The 26,911-nt window shown below is 38.9% G+C and overlaps 1 long non-coding RNA gene across 1 annotated transcript; it reads right to left on the minus strand.

Annotated features, from left to right (window-relative positions):
• Positions 1-1,250: 1,250 nt before the first annotated feature.
• Positions 1,251-26,767, minus strand: LOC122553455. The gene is made up of 4 exons (XR_006312715.1): positions 26,430-26,767; positions 7,521-7,563; positions 6,376-6,490; positions 1,251-6,293 (listed from the first exon to the last, which is right to left on the minus strand). It is a non-coding gene; the product is annotated as an uncharacterized LOC122553455 (long non-coding RNA).
• Between the last annotated feature and the right edge of the window lie 144 nt (positions 26,768-26,911).

Here is a 26,911-nt window from a genome sequence, read left to right on the forward strand (position 1 = left end):
TAATGTTTTACTTTGGATCTTTAAAATATTTAAGCTGAGATCAAGTGCTCCCTTTCAAGCAAAAGATAAAACTACCTGAATTCAGTGAAATCTTAAAGGCCTAAGAATCCAAATTACCATTTTATAGAAAACGCTTTTTTAAAAATGGCTGATTTGTGTTATTTTATTCCTGCTCATCCCATCTCCCATTATCGATCTTCACAATTGACACTTCAATTTCCCCACTATAGCTGGGAGTTTTGGATTGTCTAAAATGCAGATAATCCTGCAGTAACTATCAATGCCATTGTCAGATTGCCATGGCATAAGAAAGGAAGCTAAAAGGTAGACCCACTGCGCTAACTCAATTTAAACAAGATCAGGAATAATGGAGTACAGGGTTTAACATTACAAAATGTAAACTTGGGACTAATGTAAGAATGTTCCTTTCACAAAGTGTAAGCAACACATGGAACAGATAAAATGGTAGGATGGTAGATGCAAAAAAAAACCTACAAACATCAAGAACAAATTGAGATAGCTGTTAGATTTTTCTGTGGTGGCTGAATAGACTTCCTTATCTATATTTGTCTGTTTCTCTTCATATGATTCCAAACCAGAAAGTGAAATTTGCATAATTTATTTTCAGAGTGCAGAAAACTACCAGTTCAACATTTAAAATGAGGACCACATTAGAACCTGGACCCTGCAAAAATGATCTAAAAGAAGGCAGATCCCAAATCACAAATGGCTAACTGAAGTGGTTGTACCAACCTGAAGCAATAATGAAGACTAATGGTCCAGATATGTTTTAGATTTTACTCCAGAAATAATAGAATCTAAACTACTGAAGCATACAGCACAGGAGACAGACAGTCATGGAGTCTATGCCAGCTGGATTAATTTAAAATTAATATTATTGCTTAGCTCCTTCCTATTTTCATTACTTTATATAGTTATCATTTCTTTTGTTAGATACAATGCTCTCTTGCTCAACTATTTTCTGTGGCAAAACAATCCATGATGTGGGCAGCACGGTGGCACAATGGTTAGCACTGATGCCTCACAGCGCCAGAGACCCGGGTTCAATTTCCACCTCAGGCAACTGTGTGGAGTTTGCACATTCTCCCCGTGTCTGCATGGTTTCCTCCGGGTGCTCCAGTTTCCTCCCACAGTCCAAAGATGTGCAGGTTAGGTGAATTGGCCATGCTAAATTGCCCGTAGTGTTAGGTGAAGGGGTAAATGTAAGGGAATGGGTATGGGTGGGTTGCTCTTCAGAGGGTCAGTGTGGACTTGTTGGGCCGAAGGGCCTGTTTCCACACTGTAAGTATTCTAATCTGTAAGTAATGATTTGATGACTGTAAATACAAACTTTATCCTGATGCATTATAAGTTTGAAGAAGATAAACCCCACATCACTGATCCATAAACTACAGAAAATAATATAATCTTAGTTTTTTCCCAAAATTTCTCATAATTTACAAAAAAACACACTTAAACCTATTCAATTTCTCTGCTACATTAGAATCTGTCCCAATATTTATAATTTCCCATTTCTGAGGCTATCTTGGTGGATATACACTGTGCACTCTTTATTGTAGTTTTATTTTGTTGGAATAGCTAAAATGCATAAAATACTACAAGAATGGTTTAATCATTAACTTGAAAGTTTATTATCTCTGCTTTTTTATGACTTTATCCACTTCAGAGAGTTTTGCATTTGAACTCCTAAGTTTATATAGTGATTGTTTCCCAACTCAATTTAACAGAAATGGTGTTTAAGGAGATTGTATCAAACTATTTGCTTCCTTTCGACTAAAATAACCACAACTATCATGGAGCAAACTTGAAGAACTCCCATTTTTTTAAAGCTTTGAGTTAAGTATCCTATCACTAAATATATAAGTAGCATTTGTAAAAAAAAGGTCTCTTCATCTCAAGAATTTTGAGTCTTTGTGGCCATACAAGTTTGGAGCCAACTCAGAGACTTACAATGATATGGCAAACTGATGCCTATAATCCAAGTAGACTCATTAGATCAATAGGAGTGTGTGAAGAATTACTAGAACTATTTGACTACCTTTATGAGAACCACACTGTTAGATTACAGTGGAAGATAAGAATATTTATTATAATGAAAAAAGACCAAGTTACAGAGTTTTCAGCCAAGTAATAATTTCTTTAGTCCATCATATGATGTTGGTAATAGGTTTACATTAAATTTAGCAGTACAAATGAGTCTGTGGTGGTTCTACTAACACTAGAGTTGTACAGTCGAGAAAGTCCAAAGGCAGCTTACTGGGATGGCAGTCTTGTAAATCAGCATTTTAAATCTTGATTTTTTTACATAAAATTTGCATAAACATTGCATAATGTTGCAATAATAACTTACAAAATGAGAAATCAGAATTGAGAATAAATGTAAGTTTTATGTTAAGATAGCAATGTAAAGCTAGTGCAAAAGTAACTACGCTTTGAAAAACTTCAGAGCTGAATCCAAGCCACAAAGTGCCTGCAGATTTTCTACTTTTCTTTGAAAGAAAATTCCTGGAAACGAAAAAGAAACTTTTTGGCTTCAGACATGAGTACATAAATGTCAGACCTGAGACTTAGACAATGATGAAACAAAAGTAAAACATGAACAGATTCTCAATGCAACTGCCATGGTGATGCAGCTGTATATTTAGTTCTGGCCAGACCATTAATCTTCTGAGAAGACAACAAGCATTTAAAATGCATATAGCATGTCACAAATACTAATGATTTCTGCAGTACAAAATTTATTTGAAGAAATGCAAAGATTGATGAATGTTAAAGAAAATGGTTCAAGATGTTGTTATAATCCTCAAAATGTAAATTTGGTACCTTTTAAATCCAACCTTAAATGTTAATTAAAAGCATTGCAAGTAGAAATTCAACTTGCATCCAAACTGGGCATTTTGGTCCATTCTTGCCTCAGGACTGAACCAAAGGGTGTAAGCCCTCTTTGAGCAGAAGCAGCAGGCTGAGGCAGCAAATGGTATCCTATTGCCAATCAATTGGTTAGGCTATCCAAGACATTGTGCAACTAGGAACAGCTTGTGTGATCTACTTATTTATTCATGATTATTTTCATCATGACCCTATAACCTGCATTATGAAAATGATGATTACCTATTTACAGTTTAAGCTGCATGTGGCATCAGATGCACCTCCACTCTTTCGACAACCACCTCCTGACTTTCAGATGTCTGATTTTCAGATGCAGAGGATGGCCATGACTTTAATTTCTCCTGCCATATTTCCTATGTCCCAAATTATTTATGTGGTTAATTTTAACTTGAGCACACATTATTGCATGAAATTTAATTATATTAAACTAATTTTTTAAAAGTCTAAAGTAGTTTTAATTGTAATTTGCAGCATCAAAACAATTGAAAAGGTACTTAATTGGCTGTAAAGCGCTTTGGGACTTTCTGAGGCCCAGAAAAGCACAAGGTACTGTAAATGGAGGCTTTTCACTTTATTAATGGGAAATCATTGGTTGCATCAAGGAGGGAGAGGACCTAGAAAAACCTTGCATCCTCTAGTATCATACTGTTTTATACAAGCAACGTGTAAAACATAGGTTCCTTCTGAACCTATTATCCATTGACATTCACTAAATGATGACAATAAATGCAGGCTGTTAAGAAACAGCTTTTCCTGTACTTCAGTTCAAACACCACAACTGGCCATGCTACCTTCATCCCTAGGAGATAGAAAGAAAATCAACTCAGATTCCTGGCCCTGACTGCTATCTAATGACTTCTGCTGGAAATTATACCATGAGTGAAGACAAGGATTGGATTGAAATGTGATTCTGCCCATTGTCACTACAGACCCACACATGAATAATATCAAACTTGGTGAAATAGCAGAGGACTATGAGTACTGTGGAACCCAACAATTTTAGGACATGGGAGGAGAGAAAACAGTATAACAGACATAAAAGGATATAAAATTGGGAGATTCACAATAAAGTTCACAGAACACTGTCCAATTACAAAATGAAAACTCAGAAGTTGCAAATGAATGGAGAACTCTAGGGTGCAAATTCTGCTAGATCAATCCTTGGCTCATGAGTGCCAATTGCAAAGTTGTTCATTCCCAACCCACTATTAACTGTACTGAATGGAAAAGCATGGTCTTGGAGGTCTTAGCTGAGCCACATTTACCCCTGGCTTGTGCTAAGGACTAGTGCAGTGGAATTAATTAACTTTAGTGTCCAGTTAACCAGAAAATGAAGTAATTGATATGATGAGTAAATATAAAATGTTCATAAAATTGGTATCTAATTAATTTGCAGTCTTTTCCAGATTGCACAACGGAGAAAACATGTGGACATGTTCAGAGACATACTTTGTGATGAATCGTAGAAATTTTATTGCAACATCTTGGGAAAGTTGCAGGTGAAATTGGCAATATAATTTGGCTAATGGAGCTTTCTTTAGTAATAATAATGCCATCAGCAAATTTGGGAGCTAATTTGTGCCTAAGATACTTAATGATGTACCAGTTTGAATGTATTACTCAACTCAGCCATAGCTATACATACTACAGTTATAATACTGCCACTCAATCCACCATTTAAGTTTCTATTTTGCAGAAAAGGCATAGTCTAACAAATTTAATTGTGGTTTTCTTTTAAATTCAATTACATCTCTGGCAGTAACCTTCTGTGACACACAAATATAATCCAACCACTATTGTTTCTATACCATATCAGATACTTCAGGAGCTTGGTTCTGTTCCAAATTGCAGCAGATATAGTAAAGAACTCAAGCTGGTCCATGGTACAAGTTTTAGTTCTTATTATCTTTAAAGGTACAATACATCAAATACATTTGTTGACAACAATTCCATAAGGGATCACAACTGAAGAGATGATAAAAGTATAAAAGTCTATTGAAGTTGTTATTAGATGGCTAAAAATGACAACTTACTTAGCAGTCTTACAAGTGACTAATAAATGGTGATTGTACTCCATTCAAAAAGGATTTTGGAATCAAATCCAGTTGTTTTAGTCTGTAAAGTTCCTGCACAATTGATTATTTATCTTCATTTTACACTACCCTGCCTTTGGATTTTAATTCACTTTTAAAGTATGACCATTCAAGAAGCTTTTTTCATAACTCTGTTTTGGAGATTTTATCTAAACAAAATAATCTATTGTGTACTGATAAATTAATATTACAATGTACGTCACAATTTCTACATAGATACAGCTTTCAAGCAATCTCCCTTACTGAAAAGATTAGCTATGTGAAGTATTAACTGACAAACACTCACCATAGCACTATTTTTATGTTGACCCAAAAAGCCCCAGAAGTGGAGCATCTAAACCTCCTTTGGAGATTATTGTTCAAAATGGCAGCCTCAATGGTTACCTAAGCGTGCCTACCTCTACTTGGGTAAGATTAATTTCTAGTCATATGACTGAGTACTGCATCACCAGCAACAAGAAAAAGCTGGCAGAACCCAGCCTCCAGGAAGCAGCATTAAAAATGGCAGTGAAGCTTCCATTTCATCCTGTTACCCAACCACAGAAAGGGGTGAAATAGTGGAAATAATGAAGAAATGAGATGACAAAATAAAAATAGAGAGTAAAATCAATAAATCACCATTTTGTACTGGTTCTATTAAGATAATCTCTACATAGTCCATACTTAGCAATAAAAAAACACTGCACATTAATACATGATGCTCCAAACAGATCTGATCAAAAACAAAGATTAACATAAGTGCTCTCACTTTACTGATTTATAAAGTCACCAATTTTCCAACCAGACCACATCCATTAGATCTTGTGTGCAGATTCACTGTTATTTTTCAGTGAATGAATATGTTGGTTTCCAAAGCTTCATCTCTGCCAAGCACAGAATGACAGAGGTCTAAATCTAACGAGTCATCATCCTCTTTGGAATTCCATTTTAGAAAGTACTTTTTCCCAAATAGTCATTTGGATAACCAAGTCCATAGATGACATTATTTGAAGAAAAAGGCACAATGGAATATGAACCAATCTCGTCATAATACAAAGATTCGGAACATTCATTACAATCCTTGATCATATACTTCACTCTTTTCTGTGCATCAGAATAGAGATGCTTTGAAGCCTTATTAAACTGTTCAGCATAGTCATACACTTCTTTCTCTGTTTCAATGTGGATTTTCCTCAATAAATTGTTTATTAAAACAGCCCTTCGAAGATAGATTTCAGGGTCTTCAAGAATCCTTAGTTTTTCTAGTGAAAGCCTTAGAATACATGTTCGATCTTCTGGAAAGATCAGGTTCTTAAAAAGAAAGAACACTCAGGTGTTTAAAGTAACAGTGCAAAAGTGTCCAATTTTTTTTCTAATGTCAAAAAATGCTTACTTTTGGAAAGTACCCATTGTAAACTTTATGCAAATCTTCTTCTTCTGCATATTTTCTCTTGAAGTACGCTACTTTCGACGTTGTTAATGTAATTGAACAAAGTTCTGTCAATCTTCTGTATGAGAACAATAAAGAAAACATTCTTATTGAAAGAATAAATAGAAACCTTAGACAATAACCACAAGTTTAAGACTGAATTATGAACTTTATTACACTCAATATTATGTAAGCACCAGCTGTGCCAGTGACTCTATAAATAGGTCTCACACCCTCTGTAACCTGCAGTGCACTTTCTCCTACCTAATATCTAGCAGCAATCATAGCAAAAGACTCTTAACTTTTACATCAGTTACTGAAATATATCACCCATCAACATGTGGTTTCTTTCTTCAAATGTATAAAGCAACATGGATAAGGTAGGCAATGACCTAGTGGAGTTGAGAGTATGGTGCTGGAAAAGCACAGCAGGTCAGGCAGCATCAGAGAATCGATGTTTCGGGCAAAAGCTGATGGCCTAGAATATTAATCCTGAAACCCATGGCAGATGTTGGAATATGAATTCAATAATAATATGGAAATAAGAGTCTAATGATGACCATGCAACCATTGTCGATTGCTAAAAAACCCCATCTGGTTCACCAATGTCTGTTAGGGAAGGAAATCTGCCATCCTCACCTAGTCTGGCTTACTTGTGACTCTAGTCCCACAGAAATGTGGTTGACTCTTAACTGCCCTCTGGGCAAATTAGGAATGGGCAATAAATGCTGGCCGAGCCGGTGACATGCACATCCCATGAATGAAAGAAAAGGTGGATGGAACAAAAAAAAACAAGTTTCATTCCTTGATATAAAAACAAAGACACAAGTTACTTTTGCTATAAACATATACTTTTAAATTGAAATGCACGTACTGTAAATTCTTTCTGCCATTCCTTAGAGGGGGTTATAATAGGCCAAATATTTTAAATAAAATGGCTTTGCAGCTCTTAAATACGGGGATCAACTACTGACTTCCAGATATGATCTATCAATTTATATCTGAGGAAGTCTTACTCCTCAAGCAGTCAGAGTGTGTTTTGGCCAACCGGTGACTGTAATACCTCCTGACAGACAATTATTAAATCACTACCTTAAGCTTGGGCCTACCTTTGATTTGCGACCAGGTGGCTTGTGAACACTTCTGCAGATCCTGAAACAAAGAGAGTAGATGACATGCCTTTCATGAAACAGTTCCAAAAAATAGCACTTCATGAAGTAAGAGAAACCTCTGACGATGGCCTAACACAACTTGTAATCAAATTCATGTACATCATCAGATTAAGCACCATTAACAACACTTACTTCATTCAGAGTGGCATGTCAAAGTAGTACTGAGTACTGCGCTTTTCCAGCAACACATTTTTAGTACTGAGGAAAGGCTACATTACTGGAAATGACTTACTTTCAATGCAACATCAAATCAGGTTTCTTTTTCAGGTTGTGAAAGGATGCCTGCATATTTTAACAATCATTTCCCCAAATAATGTCAGTGGATCCCACCAGCTCGTGGGGTGGCATGGTGGCTCAGTGGTTAGCACTCCTGCCTCACGGCGCCAGGGACCTGGGTTCAATTTCAGCCTTGGGTGACTGTGTGGATTTTGTACATTCATCCTATGTCCGCATGAGTTTGCTCCAGTTGCTCTGGTTTCCTCCCACAGTCTAAAGATGTGCAATGTTGGGTGGATTGGCGTGCTAGTTTGTCCGTAGTGTCCAGGGATATACAGGCTAGGTGTAATAGCTATCGGAAATACAGGAATGTGGGGTTGGGTCTTAGTGGGATGTTCTTCAGAAGGTTGGTGTGGACCTGATTGGCCACAATGGCCTGCTTCTACACTGTAGGCATTCTCTAATTGTGATGCAATTTTCAAAGAGAGAACAGACAGAGAGGGAATAGAAAACGTCTGTCCCCAATTAAGAGTCCATTAATCTTCTTGAGAACCTTGTTACTGAGTTGGGGACATGGAAAGGCCAATTTCAAAGTTGAAATTGCTGAACTTGAACAGTCCGATATACTTCAATGCATAGCTTTTCAGTTCAGTTTCAAGCAGAAGTCAAATTATTGTTTGATATTGACAAATTTCAGGATCTTATTGAATATTGTACACTTTGGCCATTCTTGTGTACATTTGAAGTTAGAAGACCTCCCATGTGCTGCATCCTTTCTTCTCGTAGACAGTATCAAGCTCCTCATCTCACTTTGAAATGTTTATCACCTCTCATATATTAGATGTGATCTTTCTCTGTACTTTCTCTGTAACTGTAACACTATATTCTGCATTCTCTTCTATTATCCTAAGTACTAATGTAAGGACTCATTTGTCTGGTTAACATGCAAAACAAAACTTTTCATCATATTCTGTATATGAAAATAATAAATCAAATCAAATCAGATCAAATCAATTGTGCTCTCAGGCAGCTCCCGCCTCTTGGTCATACTCATTGTCATTACATTGATGCCAAGCTTGCCTTTGGTCCAATTAAGCTTTTCTATTCCATGATAGTATCACATGAGTGATGCAGTTATGGCATGGGATCTGGCCCAGAAATTATGCTGACATCAGGCTCCCGGCAAGGTTTGAAAATTCAGTCCACGCTTTTTCAAGTGGATGTAAAAATTTCCAAGCTACAAGTTAAGGAAGGACAAACAGTTTCTCCCAAACAACAATTTTCTCTCAGCCAGAACCACCCAATATAGAATAATCAATTATTTCAAATAACTTGTTGGCTATGAATAAATTTAGAATTTCTCAGGGTTGAAAAGATATGAGATAAATGCAAGTTATTTTTCCTTCCTTGAGACCTGGAACATTCTATTGTCAATCTCGCACGCAAAGAACATTATACTTAACGTGTTGGAATTTTGCTGAAGTGTTTTCAGAAATATTGAGAAATACTAGGTGGAATTTACTGTGATCCTCAGAGTGATTTTAGAGATGGGAGAGAGGGGAATTTTGAAGGTGGAGGGCATGCTCCCTATCACCTTCCCAATTCCATACATTGACATAAGGGCTTCAGAACAGTCTTCACAAGCAGCATTATATGGCAAATTAAGGGCCTCTTTGTGCTTTTGCTTGCATTTGACCAGCTATGGAGCAGACCTTCAGTGGGCTAACTGGGAGGCCCTCTGATCATGGCCCTCTGTAATCAGCTGCCCCCAGAGAAACACGCCACTGCTATCATCAACTAGCCTCTGCCTAAGTCTCCCCTCATGGACCCTTTCCTCATTATCTGGCACTAGTGACTTCACTTACCTTGATTTTCAAGTAGAGGGTCCACGCTGTTTCAGGCTAGGTGCAATACCAGCAGTGACCAACCCCTCCAATTAGTTAGCAGCTCTTGGAAATGGTACAGGAGTATCAACACTAGACAGTTAATTACCTGAATGTAAGAGAAAGGTTCCAGAAGCAGCTGAGGTTGAGTTCCTTCCAGCTTTCCAGCCTGCCTCAGGGCAATCTTTGCCCCAACAAATTCAGTCCATTAAGTGATATCCCAGTTATCCCTTAATGCAGTTTATACAACTTCAAAACAAACCTTCAAAATTTGGTATAGACAAACGAGTACTTTTGTCATTAATAATAAATAAGAACAAATAATAAATAAGAACAAATTTCAGGATCTTATTGAATATTGTACGCCTTTGGCCATTCTTGTGTACATTTGAGGTTAGAAGACCTCCCATGTGTTTCAACCTTTCTTCTCGTAGACAGTATCAAGCTCCTCATCTCACTTTTGAGGTGTTTATCACCACTCATATATTAGAGTTGATATTTCTCTGTACTTTCTCTGTAACTGTATCACTATATTCTGCATTCTCTTCTATGTTAGAACATATACATGGTTTCTTGGATTGGTGCATAGTAAGGGGTATAAGATGACCAATATGAAACTAACACTCTGAAATTATATAAGTGGAGGAGGAGAATAACGATGTGATTGTGAAACTTTGAACTTACCCATTAACATTCATGACATAGCTATATTTGAAAACCTGACATAACTATTTGTTTCCTTTCTAGCTATCAAATTAATTCCTCAAAAATCTTACACACAGATCAATGACTTATTTTTAATTCTATTACTTAGTGGACCGGTTATTCTGTTTTAATCGGTAGTCTATATTATAGGTTAGGTATTAGTCTATCTGTTTTCATTTACAGAAGCATAATTAACTTCTAGCACATAAAACCATTCTTTATTTTATTAATTAGATAATAATCTTCTGGCCACCTTGACCAGAGCAATGACGTTTCAAAATTGCTCTTTGGCTTTCTATTTTATTTGCCTAATTCAATGAATCAAAAACATAATACTGATCTCATCTTTCAAAGCTTTAATAGTATCAGCAAATTTGCCAACATCATCAAACAAGATATCAGCAAACGAACAGCACAACATAGTTTGAAGAATGTTTTGCCAATGTTTTTAAGCAAAAATATAAAATAAGCTTTACTGGTACAGGAAATAAAAATTAGTCATGACAGGGTTTCCTTAACAAATGCTAAGATAGAAAGATATTTGTACATGGTTTAGAAGTATTCTGTATTATATAGGCCTTGTCACAAAGTACAATGAAGGCAAAAGATGTATTTTTATGGCAAATTTCCCCTCCATTGAGCGGCATAAGCATGACGAGAATGGTGGGAAAATACAGGCAGAGCGAAAAGATCTGAACATAAAGAAAATTTCCAATTTGCACCTCAAATCTGAAATGCAACTTGAGAATCTCACCATTGAGTGGTGCAATTCACCTTTTGGGTCTCATTAAAGCCTCGACTTAACCTTATTTAGATTAGATTAGATTCACTACAGTGTGGAAACAGGTTCTTCGGCCCAACAAGTCCACACCGACCCTCCGAAGAGCAACCCACCCAGACCCATTGCCCTACATTCACCCCTGACTAATGCACCTAGGTGTTGCATCTAACGTGCACCTAACATTACAAGAAATTTAGCATGGCCAATTTGCCTAACCTGCACATCTTTGGACTGAAACCGGAGTACCTGGAGGAAACCCACGCAGACACAAGGAAAATGTGCAAACTCCACACAGACAGTTGCCCAAGACAGGAATTGAACCCAGATACCTGGTGCTGTGAAGCAGCAGTGCTAACCACTGAGCCACCGTGCCGCCCCATTATACTTCAATGCTGTTTAAATACCATTTTCAATTCTTCTCTCCTCCACTAAGAAAGTAAACTGCACAAGTTCCCAACATGCAAATCAGAGTAGGTAGCTAGTAGTTGCAACTCACCAAGTGCTTCTCCCAATCAAGTAACTGCTTCTTCACAACATTATTCCTGCATATTTCATGGCCATCCTCCTCCTCAACACTTCATTCATGCAGGTCAGCATTGGCAAACTACAAACCTCATGATCATGCCTAGTCTCAAACCAACTTTCTCACCATTTCAACCCTTAAACATTTTGTTTGGAGTTCAAGGACATCTCTGACTTGGATGCATTTGCCAGGTCACCGTGCACAGGAACATACGTGTACCTACACAGGATGCATCTTATAGTTCTTAGCTTGTTTTCTTAGTGCTCACTCACTTTGCAATTTAGAGGTTGCCAGTCTCTGTCTATTTGATATTCTTTTCTTAACTGACCTCTGTACTGACTTATGGCTACCACCTTCTGTGTAACTTGTAACGCTTTCTTAGCACAAAGTGTCTTTATTGCTCTATTACAGACTGCCAGAGTAGTCTTGCTCTTCTTAGCACAAAGTAAGAGACAGGCAGCTTGTCATAATGGAGAGCATTGAACAGTCAACGAGGGCACATGTTGCTGTGTGCCAGGGTGCTAAGCCAACATCACACCTACAGCATGTGCCAATAATGTTTGCAGTAAACCTATTGCATATGCTTCAAGAAAATGGCCATGTTGATTTAGCTGGGTAAAGAAGGACTGTGGTTAGTCATGGGTTACTGTCACATTCAGTCAAGAGGCTCGTCCAATTCCAGTCGAAGGGGTTGGCCACAGTCAATCAAGCACTTATTCTGACAGAGTCTTCACAGTTCAGGGACTGGGCCATAGTGGGTTCTACAGGTTACAGTGCAAACAGTCCAAGGATTACAGATAGTTGAGTCAAGGTGCTCTGACAAAGACATCAGTATGGGGGTTGGGCACATTTTTATGTAATGATATAAAGAGAGAGACTGAATATGATGGAAGCGAATGGACGAGCAGTTAGTGATGATCCATGAGTAGAAGAGGTGATAAGGTGTCCCCAGTGAAAAGGCTAACAACATAAGGGCAGGGTGAGTTAGTAGGTTGGGGGGACGAAGTGGCTAAGGCTGTTCAGTGGTCAGAATGCAAGCATCACTGACAGTTATAGAGTCATAGAGTAATACAGATACACAGCACGGACATAGTCCCTTCGATCCAACTCATCCATGCTGACCAGATATGCCAATCCAATCTCATCCCACCTGCCAGCACCCAACCCGTATCCCTTCAAACCCTTCCTATTCATATACCCATCCAAATGCCTCTTAAATGTTGCAACTGTACCAGCCTCCACCACTTCCTCTGGCAGCTCATTCCATACATGTACCACCATTTATATTATATTTCTTTTATATCTTTCCCCTCTCACCCTAAATCTATGCCCCCTAGTTCTGGACTCACCCACCCCAGGGAAAATACTTTGTCTATTTATCCTATCTATGCCCTTCATGATTTTATAAACCTCTATAAGGTAACCCCTCAGCCTCCAATGCTCAAGGGAAAACAGATCTAGCCTATTCAACCTCTCCCTATAGCTCAAATCCTCCAACCCTGGCAACATTCTTGTAAATCTTTTCTGAATCCTTTCAAGTTTCACAACATCTTTCTGATAGGAAAGAGACCAAAATTGCAGGCAATATTCCAAAAGTGGCCTAAACAATGTCCTGTACAGCCCAACATGACCTCCCAACTCCTGTACTCAATAAAGGAAAGCATACCAAACGCCTTCTTCACTATCCCATCTACCTGCAACTCTACTTTCTAGGAGCTATGAACCTGCACTCCAAGGTCTTTTTGTTCAGCAACACATCCTAGGACCTTACCATTAAGTGTATAAGTCCTGCTAAGATTTGCTTCCCCAAAATGCAGCACCTCACATTTATCTAAATTAAACTCCATCTGCCACTTCTCAACCCATTGGCCCATCTGATCAAGATCCCGTTATAATCTTAGGTAACCTTCTTCGCTGTCCATTACACCTCCAATTTTGGTGTCATCTGCAAACGTACTAACTATAGCTCTTATGTTTACATCCTAATCATTTATATAAATGACAAAAATTAGTGGATCCAGCACCAATCCTTGTGGCACTCCATTGGTCACAGGCCTCCAATCTGAAAAACAGCCCTCCATCACCACCCTCTGTCTTCTACCTTTGAGCCATTTCTGTATCCAAAAAGCTTAATGGTATGTGTGCGCAGTAGCAGAGTGCTGGCCCATAAATATGAGGTTGCAGAGCTCAGCAGATCAGTTATCTTCCCGCTTCACACATGACACACTATTAATCCAGTAATCTGAGTCCAGGCTGGCTGTGTTTGTTAGTGCATCTAACTAGGGCACTTAGCAAGAAAAAAGACTACACTCCTCTTCACTACCGCATCCATCAGGATCTCCTGTCCAAGTTCACAAAGTGGGAAGTGAGTTTTCCTTTCTTATTACTCACATCCTGAATGTTGAGACTCGAGCACCACAGTGTAAAAATTTGTTCCTGGCTTGCAGACTTTAAAGCAGCTGCTGCACCTCATAAAGGATCAAGAATGAGAGAACACAGATTTAAAGTGATTTGCAAAGGAAACAAACACGAATGAGAAAACGTTTTTTCACACAATAACTAGTTCAGGTATGGAAGGCACTGTCTAGAGGTGTGATGGAGGCAGTTTCAAATGAGACATTCAAGAGGTCATTGTTTCATTATTTAAATAGAAGCAGCATGCAAAGATATGTGAAAAAGATATGATAATGGAACTAAGTCATGATGCCCATTTGAGAGCTGATGCAGACACAATGGGTCAAATGGTCTCCTTCTATGCCATAATACTGCTGTGATTCTGTAGTCTAAATACTGCACCAGAATCCTAAATGCTGGGCATTTCCACCTCTGCAGCAATACTATACCTGGAAAATGCACCCACCGCCCAACTGAATAATTAATGAGGTAAAGAACAAGATATTGCACGAGCAAAATTGCTGATCGAGACAGACTGGGTGTTATAAATCTCACTCAGCAAAACTGAAAATAGGAACATTTCAGCCTCAAAATAGGCCAACATTTTTGAATATTATTTATTGATAAGGAATAATTTGGAATATTGCATGTTCATCTTATTTGCAAGCATTTTTATACAGTGCAAAGATTCAAAGAGCAAAAAACAATGTGGGTACTTAGATTGAATTGTGTTAGTTCTCAGTAGTTAAATCTTGAGAACCCTAGTGATACAGCACAGAGGGAGCCCTTTCTTTTGTGCTTGGCTCATTGGTCGAGCTTTCCAACTAATTCTACTTCAGCACAGCATTTAGAAGATATTTCTTTAATGATCTACCCTTTGACATTACATCAACACTGGATTTGTTTCAAAGAATAGTGACAAAGGTCTTGAAGGATTAGAAGGTGCTACCTGCCACATGGGTGTTGTATTAAATCATAGTTTCGCCACATCTGAACTTAATGAAAGAGTGGGAAAAGTGCTGAAATGCACGCAAGAAACAGCTTTTGCTCTGAATGAAAAATTATAGTCATACTGCACAGAAACAGACCTGTTGATCCAACTTGTCCATACCAACCATATTTCCCAAAATAAACTAATCCCACTTTCCCGCATTTGGCCCGTATCCCTCTAAATCTTTCCTATTCATGTCTCTGACTAAGTGTCTTTTAAATGTTGTAACTGTACCTGCATCTACCACTTCCTTTGGCAGTTTGTTCCACACCTGAACCATCCTCAGTGTGAAAACATTACCCCTCATATCCCTTTTAAATCTTTCTCCTCTCATTTTAAAAATATTCCGCCTAGTTTTGAACTCTTCCACAAGGTTCCACATGGAAGACTGATTAGTAAAGATAAATCACTTGCGATTCAGAGGTGCTTGTAGATTGGCTACAAAATTGACTTGACAGTAGGAGACAGAGGGTGATGATGGAGAGTTTTGAACTGGAGGCCTGTGACGAGCAGTATTTCAAAGGGGTTGACTGTTGTTTGTTATTTACATACATAATTTGGATGACAATTTAGGAGGCATGGTTAGTAAGTTTGCGAATGATACCAAAATTGTGGTAGAGTGGAAGTGAAGAATATTATCTAAGATTACAACAGGATCTTGATAAATTGGGCTAATTGGCTAAGGAGTGGCATAGTACTGCTGTGATTCTGTAGTTTAAATACAGCACCAAAATCCTAAATGCTGGGCATTTCCACCTCTGAAGCAATATTATACCTGGAAAATGCACCCACCGCCCAATTGAATAATTAATAAGATAAAGAACAAGATATTGCACGAGCAAAATTGCTGATCGAGACAGACTGGGTGTTATAAATCTCACTCAGCAAAACTGAAAATAGGAACATTTCAGCCTCAAAATAGGCCAACATTTTTGAATATTATTTATTGATAAGGAATAATTTGGAATATTGCATGTTCATCTTATTTGCAAGCATTTTTATACAGTGCAAAGATTCAAAGAACAAAAAATAATGTGGGTACTTAGATTGAATTGTGTTAGTTCTCAGTAGAAGAATAACTTATTAGTTGGATCTTGAGAACCCTAGTGATACAGCACAGAGGAAGCCTTTTCTTTTGTGCTTGGATCATTGGTTGAGCTTTCCAACTAATTCTACTTCACTTCTTTCTCTCTATAACCTGGTAATTTTAACTTTTTCTTTCAAATATTTACCCAAGTTTCTTTTGATAATTGTTTATTAATCATGCATCAACACGCATGTACTCGAATTCAATCTTTGTCTGCTTCACATTTGAACTTGCTATCACCAACATTTCCAAGTCACAACAACTAGCTCAGGGGAAGATAAGTATTATCTTGCCAATTCTGCTTTTTTTTAGGCAAGTGCTTCAAATTGTGTCCTCTGATTATTAATCCTACTACTACTGAGAGCAGTCACTCATTATTTATTCAAGGCCAAAATGTTTCAATGGCCAGATAGCTGGTTGGACCAGCATAGACTTGGGTTGTGCATTGGGATCTTGCAAGCTCTCCAAAAGGGCTAACTTTATAGGACTTGCCCAGGAAGGTGAAACTCCAATCAGCAATTCCACTGATCTGGAACTCTCCAATTAAAAACAGAGAACTTGAGCAGGAAGGTTCTGACTCTCTTAAGGTTGATAGTTGCCCCTGAACAGTTAGAATATTAAAACCTGCTTAACATTTTAGGTAATGAGGAAACTGAATCCCCAACACACCACTTACTCTCCCACTTACACCCAAACCATGCAGCCCTCCCTCATACTTGATTCACACATCCCTCTGATGCAATCCTGTTGGAACCTACACTTGTGTCCACAACCCACCTCACCAAACCTGACATCCCGCTCAACATGACTGTGCCAGATTCAATGTATGCACATGTCCCTCCCCCCTCTTTCCTCACAGCAACACCCCCTACCATCAATAAACCTCTAAAATAATCAAAATGACCCCCCCACCTAACCTTGTCATCGACCCTTAGCTCGCATTCACTTCCCTGGCACCCTATCATGCAGGCAGAGGGTGCCCTCATGGGAAGCGTGGGCCCAGTGCTGGGGATAGTGAGCCCTTGATGGGAAAGCCCAGTGTGATGACTGCAGATCCTTGGCTATAGAAAGACTATGATGTTGAACTTTTAACTTATTTCTTTATTGCTCTATTTTGTATCTAAGATAGTGTACCTAGGTACCTGTCTACCTGAAATGGTGCTCAGAATGGTGACTTTTCACTATTTTTCAGTACTTGGTTACATGTAACATAATAAACCTAATTCTAATTCTACCTCCCTCAACCACCTAACATCCTATCCATTGCATTCACTCCCTGGCTTTCTTTGATGGATGCATTCAGAACAGGCTAGACTTGGAACCTTGGCTTGAAAAATCACCACCAGGCAATATTAAAGATGATTACTGTTGGTTGTTTTATGTGGCGCAAGTCTGACCCATTCCTCTAAACTGCGCCACTGGAGTCACCAGAGTTATCTTCCACTTACCTGGAGGTCTAAGATGGATCACGTCCACAGGGACACCATGGAAATAACTCTGGATAAGGGTGGGGAAGAAAATACCCAATGCTGCCCACATTCTGATGGCCAACTTTGTGTGTGGCTGCATCAAGCTGTGTGAAGACCCTCGGTTTACAAACATCAAATGTCACTACATACTGAGGTTCTACCTGTCCTCGGTGTTGTGAAGGATGGGACTGGCCTCGATGCCGCCAAACACTCAAAGTAGTTGGACCATTCCTTATTAACAATCCTTCATGGAGAAATTTGCAAAGAAAAATACCTTTGACCACAAATCCATCAGGAAATGGTCAGCACGTAGTATCCTCAACACCCTGCAGGAAAAGGAGAGAGTTGATCGTGTCATTCGGTTCTCTGAGCAGACTGTCAAAGTCATCTGGCAGAACGCCTCATCACCAGAACTTTCCAACAAGCACCAAGACATCACTTGGCTGTTGGTGAGGAGGGCATTACCTGTCAGATCCTTCTTGTAGGCCCGATTGGTCAGCATCAGCACATGCTGCCCTCAAAGCAGCTGGGGGTGTTGAGACTGTCACACATCTCCTTCTGGAGTGTGCCTTTGCAAAGTAAGTCCGGAGAAAGATGCAGTGGTTTTTGTTGAAGTTCGTCCCGAGCAACTCCAGCAGGCAGGACTCTATGCTCCACTGTCTGTTTCTCTGGACGCACACTGAGACAAACACCGACTGTGTCTGGTCCATCAACTCGGTAAAAGATGATCTTTAGTCTGCCCAAAGCCTGTCTGTCTTCCAGAACAAGGAGTTGACCTCGAACGAGTGTTGCAAACTGGAACATTTCAAGGCCCAGGACTTTGTGCTGAGGGATGCACAAAAGCTTGGCAGCTGCCACTAAGGCGCAGTGGGGAAAGACTGCTGTCTGAGGTCTTCTACTGAAATTAAATTGGGGTCTATTCAGTTATCAAACCCTCTCAGTGCCTCAAATACATGTAAATAGAGTCTTATTCATGTAAGAGTTGCTTTAGTTTGTTTCGATAGAGTGAAACTCAAATGTTTGTTTGTTTCTTTGATATGCCAATGTTCAGAACCAAACAGTATTTGTGACTATGTATGTACTGTATATAAAGGTATTTTTTAAGAATAAAGTATATTTTGAAATTTTTAAAAATTGGTTCTCACATGGGCTATGATGTCTGGCTGTTCCCTTTTCCTGCTGAAAATGTTCAGAACTACCTTTAGGGAGACAAGAGACTATGTGGGATTCGTATCAATGGCTTCAAGAATGTCATTCTACCTCCTATGACCACTGTATTTATACATGTTTCTGTGCACAGCCATTTTCCCCATGGTGCCAGGATATGTGTCAATGTCTTCACCTTCCTTGGTATAAAACACTGTATTCAAATCAGTTTGAGAACACCCAAAGAATTCCTTCACTGCCTGTCTCTTTCTGCCCTTTCAAATGGCCGCTATCATCCTGAACCCGCTACAGATCCAGGGTAACCAAATCCTGGAATCTACAATCCAGAACATTCTCAATCTCTCATATATCTTGCAATGATTCTGCATTGTGCAAGCCCAGAATTGAGTTCAAGCAACTGCAACTACTTCCTACATAGATGTTTATGCAAGATAAATGAAGCACCTCGCCAGTTCTTCTGTGGTACAGGATTTGGTGGCAACAGTTTCGGCTGTCCCATCATTTTACTTATATTGATATAAATAAATGATTATTTATATCCACTGAGGGATTGGGAAAAATATCCATGACCTATGATAATACAGATTACTGCATGAAGATATCGATGGATCAGTCCAGTAGGTTGAAGGTTAGCAAAAGGAGTTCAATAAGAACATATGTGAAGCATTGTAAGTAATTTGGAGGACACTAACAAGGCAAGGGAATAAACAACAAATGGTAGGATGTGAAATCCTCGATGACAACTGTACAGGTAGAGAAGCTGATCAATAAGACATTCAGGATCCTTGCATGTATTAGTTGAAGCATAGAGTTGGGTGAAATACTGCAACTGAATAAAACACTAGCTAGGCCACAGTATTGAAATACATTTTTAATTTGATTGAAGCAAATATTATTATAATTATTTGTTGCAGAGTGTAAGGGTGATAATTAACCATATTACCCACATCAAAACATGGGCAGATATGCTGAGATACAGCAAATAAAGGAAATGCCCAATGAATTTCTAAAATCAGGCTGTTGGAAGAATGAGACTTAAAATTAATGTTCAGTTATTCCGTGTAATGTAGAAAGGTGTATCTAAGACATATTGAACTTCTTGGTCATGTAAAAGGCTGAGCCCAAACACTAACCTTAATAGCCTCTTCACTCAATCCCATTCAGTCTTCCACTTGACTAATAAGCTATTTGACTGTCCAGTCTAAATCTCCCACCACCTTCGTATGGTCAGGTGCTTGATGCAGTTTCTTGGTTACTGTGGAAAGATGAAGATAGCTTCCAATTTCTAACATTTGGATAGTCAATGCTCAGTATTGTGAAGACTGCAAATGCTGGAGATCAGAGTCGAAAAGTAGGCGCTGGAAAAGCTCAGCGGGTCATGCAGCATCCGAGGAGTAGGGGAGTTGACGAGTCCTGGTGAAGGGCTTATGCCCGAAACATCGACTCTCCTGCTCCTTGGATCTGCCTGAAGTGCTGTGCTTTTCCAGTGCCAAACGTTTTGGCTCAGATCTGTGATACTGAACTACATAAAGGAGATATTAGAATAGATCACCAAAAGCATTGTCAAAAGAGTAAGTTTTAAGGAGTATCATAAAAGAAGGAAAGTGAGGTAGAAAAGTGGAAAGTTTTAGGAAGGAAATTCCAGAGCTTAGGGCGGAATCAGCTGAAGGAACGGTCATGTTTGGAGCAGTAATTAAAATCAGAGATGCTCAAAATTAGAGGAGTATAGATATCTTGGTAGGTTCTGGGACTGGAAGAGATAACAGAGACTGGGAAGACTAGGGCAAGGATGAGAATTTTAAAACAATGAAAGTGGAACCAAGCAAATGTAGTCCCCACCTGAGGTGCTGGAGGAGGACGATGTAACCAATCACAGACAGGTCGTGAAGGGCTAGAAGCAATACTTCTGACGAATGGTCACTGGACTCGAAACATTAACTATTTTTCTGTCAACAGAGGCTACCAGACCTGCTGTGCTTCTCCAGAATTCTCAGTTTTTGTCTCAGATTTGCAATTCTGTGTGTCTATTTAAGCAATAGCTTACTTTTGTCATCAACCACCGACCTGCTGTGCTTCTCCAGAATTCTCAGTTTAATCTAATCTAATCTAATTCTGTGTGTCTATTTAAGCAATAGCTTACTTTTGTCATCAACCACCTGATGAAGAAGCAGCACTCTGAAAGCTAGTGCTTCCAAATAAACCTGTTGGACTATAACCTGGTGTTGTGTGATTTAAAATTTTATTTTTGTCAGTCACTGAGGAAGTTACTTGTGACTTTGATAAGAGCAGTTTTGATATTATGACAGGGGTATAAACCAGATTGGTAGGGCACAGATGTCAAGTTCAAGTACGATTTGCACAAAGACAGGAAGTGGCAACATGTTTGTGAACTATGGAGGGGAAAGAGAATTTAGAGATGGAGGTGTAGTTTGGCAGAATGGTGAGGTCAAAGGTTCCTTTTTGAGAAGAGCAATGATGGGTGTGAAGGAGAGGGGCACATAACCTGTGGAGAACCACCAATAATATCAGCTAACCTGAGAATCAGGAATAGAAGTTGGGTCAATATTACAGTTAATTTGATTATCTTTCTTAATTCTTTACAAGGATTTTAAAGACAATACCAGGAAAGACACAGCTAATGCATAATCCACATAATCCACATCTACCTAATTTACATGCCACACAAGCAGAAGCTGAAGAAACTCAGCAGGTTTGATAGTATCTACATACATATTATATATATATATATATATATAAATATATCTCAGAGAGAAAAAAAACAGACACAGATCAGAGCAAACATTTCCAATGACCCATCAGCACAGGGTCTCTGTTCTGAAGAAGGGTCACTGATGCAAAACCTGTACTCTGTTCCAGCGCTGTCCATATAGGTATCAGATTTCCAGCATTTGAACTTCTTTGCTTTTATTCTTAATTTACCTGCAGTTTGTGTTTGGACTATGCATTATTTTCTACAGTCAAAACAAACAGGTAATATGCTTGAATGAATAAGCAATCAAGATAAGTCACTGTAGGTGGCAGCAAATCAATTGATACAGATCCAAATCCAGTGAAGCATCTGCAAGCAATTCACATTTAAGATTAATAAAGCACACTAATCTTGTCAGAATTATTCAGATTATTAATTATTGAAGTTACACAAGGTTATCACTCTGAATAGAGCAGTCCCAATTTCAGTTCAACAATCCATATAAATTGTTTCAGAGAGGTTACATGTTCCATTTGTGACATTCTCTAGCTCTTGTCAACAGGTGCGGAACCACAGATTTGCAACATATTACTGGGAACTGCATCCTACAACTTAAACAAACAATCACCTGGTATATTATCTTGCAATGTAATGCATCAGGTAAATAATATCCTTCAGTTAGTCATGTGATTGCTTCATGTTGCAAATTAATTTTTGGACCACGGTTGATAACTTTCAAAGCAATGATGAAAAGTTATTTGGCTGACAACACAGCCAGTTTTTTTTAAAAAACAGTGACACAAAGTTAACAATTTCACAACTGTCTGTGCTTAGTAGGATCCCTGTGCTTGTTTCACAGACAGATTACTGAGCAGGTTAGTTCAAAGAATTCACATGAAGATTACCCACTGAACTCAAATTTACAATAGACAACAGGTGCAGGAGTAGGCCATTCTGCCCTTCGAGCCTGCATCACCATTCAATATGATCATGGCTGATCATCCTTAATCAGCATCCTGGTTCCTGCCTTATTTCCATAACCCTTGATTCCACTATCCTTGACAGCTCTATTCAACTCTTTCTTATATGAATCCAGAGAGTGGGCCTCCACTGCCCTCTGGGGCAGAGCATTCCACACAGCCACCACTCTCTGGGTGAAGAAGTTTCTCCTCATCTCTGTCCTAAATGGTCTACCCCGTATTTTTAAGCTGTGTCCTCTGGTTCGGCACTCACCCATTAGCGGAAACATGTTTCTTGCCTCGAGAGTGTCCAATCCTTTAATAATCTTCTATGTCTCAATCAGATCCCCTCTCAGTCTTCTAAACTCAAGGGTATATAAGCCCAGTCACTCCAGTCTTTCAGCATAAGGTAGTCCCGCCATTCCAGGAATTGACCTTGTGAACCTACGCTGCACTTCCTCAATAGCCAGAATGTCTTTCCTCAAATTTGGAGACCAGAACTGCACACAGTACTCCAGGTGTGGTCTCACGAGGACCCTGTACAGCTGCAGAAGAACCTCTTTGCTCTCATGCAAGCCCAATATAAAATCCATATAGTTTTTAATGAAGATTAACAGGTTTAACTCATACATTAGAAAACATGGAAAACTCACAACTATAGGTTCCTTAGCATGCACACAATGCAGCTATTGTAAAATAGCAATGCCAGTGAGATTAGCAGTCCCTGAAGAGATATATTCAAACTGCTTTGTCAAATGTAAAAGTGAACAGACACCACCAGCTAAAGTTACTAGAGAAACAGGCAGAGTGATACATCGCCCATTGGATTTACTCAAAAGGAACTCTCATTGGAAACAATATCCCTTCCATTTATGAACAGTACAAAGAACACACATCTTTAAAAGACAACCTGAAGGTATCGTAGAAAGGCCCAAGCCATAAGGGGTAAGATTTTTTAGTCAGCCTTCTGACTGCCTACAAACCTCTGCTGTATATATGAACTGAGAGATAAAGTCCAACCGTGCAACAGATGACCCTACCAAAAGACAATTATGGTATCTAAATTATGACTGAAGACATGAATATGGGTTCACTTTTCTGTCTGTGTCTGCTTTCTATGTATGTGCATCTGTAAAGCGACTGCCTTCTGATTCCAGCTGTCTTTTGTTCTTTACAGGAGTAGATTCTTTGTTTATATTTTCTTTGACCCTCCTGCAGAATGTTTTTGTGTTCTGTTTACGTAGCTTTTTACCTTTCTTTTCCACTGGCAGTGCTTCCAGGTCAAGGATTTGCACCCAAGGAAATGATAATTGATCCTTTTACTTTTGAAGAAAACTCTTAAATCCTTTTTCAAATAATCCCATAAACATTTGCAGATTCCACAGCTATTTTAAATAAATTATACATTTTCCTGTCGATAGAGCTTCCAGATCAAAAGATCATCACACATCAGAGCTGACACCAGTGAGCTTCACTCATAACTGTAAATCTGAAATAAACAACTGGTTCAGCAGCAGATAGGAGACACAGCCTTCTTAATGATAGCCCACTGGAGTTTAACACAATGCATCATCATATTTCAATCATTTACAGTGATACAGCAGTATAACATTAATTAAAAGAATATACATGCAACTAAGTGCCAAAATTAAGAAACATCAATATTCAAATGAATTTTATTGAATGTCACCTTTAATTCTAACATAAATTTCTACCAGACCACCTATTATTGGTTATCAGACTTTCGAAGGATAAGTGAACAGTCCAACTAATGACAGTAAACTTTCATCTCAGTAAGAATTTCACAGTAAGCTCTGAGTTATGTCTTGATGAGTTGTAATGCAGTATTTCCTTCAAAAATCTACCATCTGGATTCCATGATCAACAGAACCCACCCTGCAAGGATTACTTAGAGGCTTTAGTTATTCATTCATAAGGTATGGGTATCACTGGAAAGGCCATCCTTAAATGCCCTTTAGAATGTGGTGATGGGTAACATGCTTGAATCCAGCTGAATGGTTTGCTTGGCCATTTCAATTTCAAACATATTGCTGTGGGACTGGAGTCACATGAAAGCCAGACTGTCCAAGGATGGCATATTTATTTATCTAAAAGACACAATGAAGTAGATTTTTTTTGACTAGCTGGTGGTTTCATGGTCTCCGTTGCTACTGGTAACTTCATAATTCAAAAAAGTGCCATGCTGGTATTTGAGCATACATCACCCAGACCCTGGCTTACTGGCACAAAATCTTAATAACTGTGGTCCATCTCCCCAGAAAGCCATGGCATTCTTCTAAATAATAATAATCCGAACATATTTGCTGTATGTGCAATCAGTGGCTACTACATATAATGTGATTGTTGGCCATGTTGATGCTACATAGCCATCAATGAGGAATCAGTGACGCTAAAAATACAATCAGCTAAGTCCTGCTATGCCACTGATGAAAAAGAGCCTCCAGGATTTTGTGAGAATGGAGCACAAGCACTAAAAGAAAACACCTCACCTTGTGGTTTAACTGCTCCTTTGGCCTGGAACTCATGGTAGGTGATACAAATATAGGCCACTTTAGATTATGGGGATTCCTGTTTTCCTGCATTCTTTCACATATTCCAAGATGAAGAAATTACTATTTCCTATCTTCTTCTCCTGCTTGAGATTGCTATTTTCTCAGTCCTCTTTGGCAAATTAAATATGGTAGCCACTGATACAAATACAAAACTCCAATCCCAAATTCTTGTCTTGTTTCTCTGATGCAATACTTGCCTCACTTTACCCCAAGATCAGGTCATCAGCTCATCTCCAAACTCACAGCAACCATTTGACAAAGTAATGAATACGTTATACCAAAGGCTGATAGCTTATATTAGAAGCCTGTCACCAACGAGAGGCTGCAATGTGGGATTACTTCCAATATTTGATCTTCAGATCACTGGAAACAGTTTGCCTGTTCTCTCCTACCATAACCTGATGTAGTGTCATTAAACCATATCTGCCTGTTCAAGTCGGCATAAATGATCCCACGGTGCTATTTCAAACAGCACTGCTGTTATCCCTCATATATCCCCCAATATATATTCCTCAATCAATATCACAAAAACAAATTATCTGGTCATTATCATAGTGTCAACCATATTCGCAATAAAAAAAAAGTTGACAGAAATATAGACGTTAGTGACGCCAACACAACGAAAAGTTACCATCGTGAGTCCTACAGTTCGATCTCTCCACTTGGAGAGTACTGGATATCGGGCTACACTATGTGAGCAATAACTGGCTTCCCAGTTCCCAAGCTGTCAGATATAGCGTGGCTGAAAGAACAGTATTAGTGAATCTTAAAGCTCAAAGCTGACTTTGGGTTGACATGATTCGATTATCTCGTCGCCAGCTTGTATGCAACTTCAATCGATCACTTTTCACGTTCCTATTTTGTATTAATGGATAGATTCATTTGTAAAATAGCTGATTGCAAAGAAAGGCGCATTTTGAAAACAAGTTGTAATGTCGATAGTACAAGACTTTCAACGCCTAAACGCCAATTCAAATTTTAAAAGTTGCAGAAAGTTAAATTAATAAATTGGAATCATATGCAAGAAATAAAATAGATCAAAATGACTCGTTCTTAAAAAGAAAGCCATAAAACCGCAAGTAGGAGAAAAGTGAATCGAATATAACGTAGCAGAAATATTCAATTCATTCATTCAAATTAACTGAAAGTGTGTGGATTGTACTGCACTCCCGCTTTGATCAAAAAGCCGCTTGACAACGCACCGAGGCTCGAATTGATTTTTTTAAGCCGACACAGTTGTCAGACAATTTGCAGTTATCTTTGCAATTGGAATAAAACGTGCGTTTGGACTAACTGAGATAAGGTAGCCACCGGTTTACAGATAGAAAACAAAACCTTCTGTTACAGTCATGTCCTTTCTTTGTCCGCCCAAGATAAACACCACTTACCTTACGAGAACCGAAAGATCCAGCTGACAACATGAACGAGCAGAGCTGGAAATTAGTCCGGGGCTGGAAACGATGCCAGGGAATGCGTTTGACTAGCCGTCAGACCCAGATCGACAGCCCAGGGAGGGAACTAAAATACTAAATCAAAACCTCGCAATCACAATCTCACTCCAATATGTGGCCCAAGTCCCGATAATAGACACGCACACACCATAAAAACAAACAACACTGCTATTTGTAAACAAATTAAGCCCGTGTGGTAGATCACGGACCAGACAAGAAGGCTTCAGTATCCGAAGTCCAAATCAAGTGTAGCAAACTGGGCAACTTTCCGGAGTTTTCCAACCCACCCGCTTTCCCTTCACCTCTTCACTAAATCAGTCGAGTTAATTATTTTGATCAGGCATCATCCGTCCCCTCCCCTCGCCATCATCCCCACCCCCACCCATCATTCCACACCCCCCATAATCTCCCTCTCCTCC

This window comes from Chiloscyllium plagiosum, chromosome 10, assembly GCF_004010195.1.
Source record: "Chiloscyllium plagiosum isolate BGI_BamShark_2017 chromosome 10, ASM401019v2, whole genome shotgun sequence".
NCBI classification, from domain to species: Eukaryota; Metazoa; Chordata; class Chondrichthyes; order Orectolobiformes; family Hemiscylliidae; genus Chiloscyllium; species Chiloscyllium plagiosum.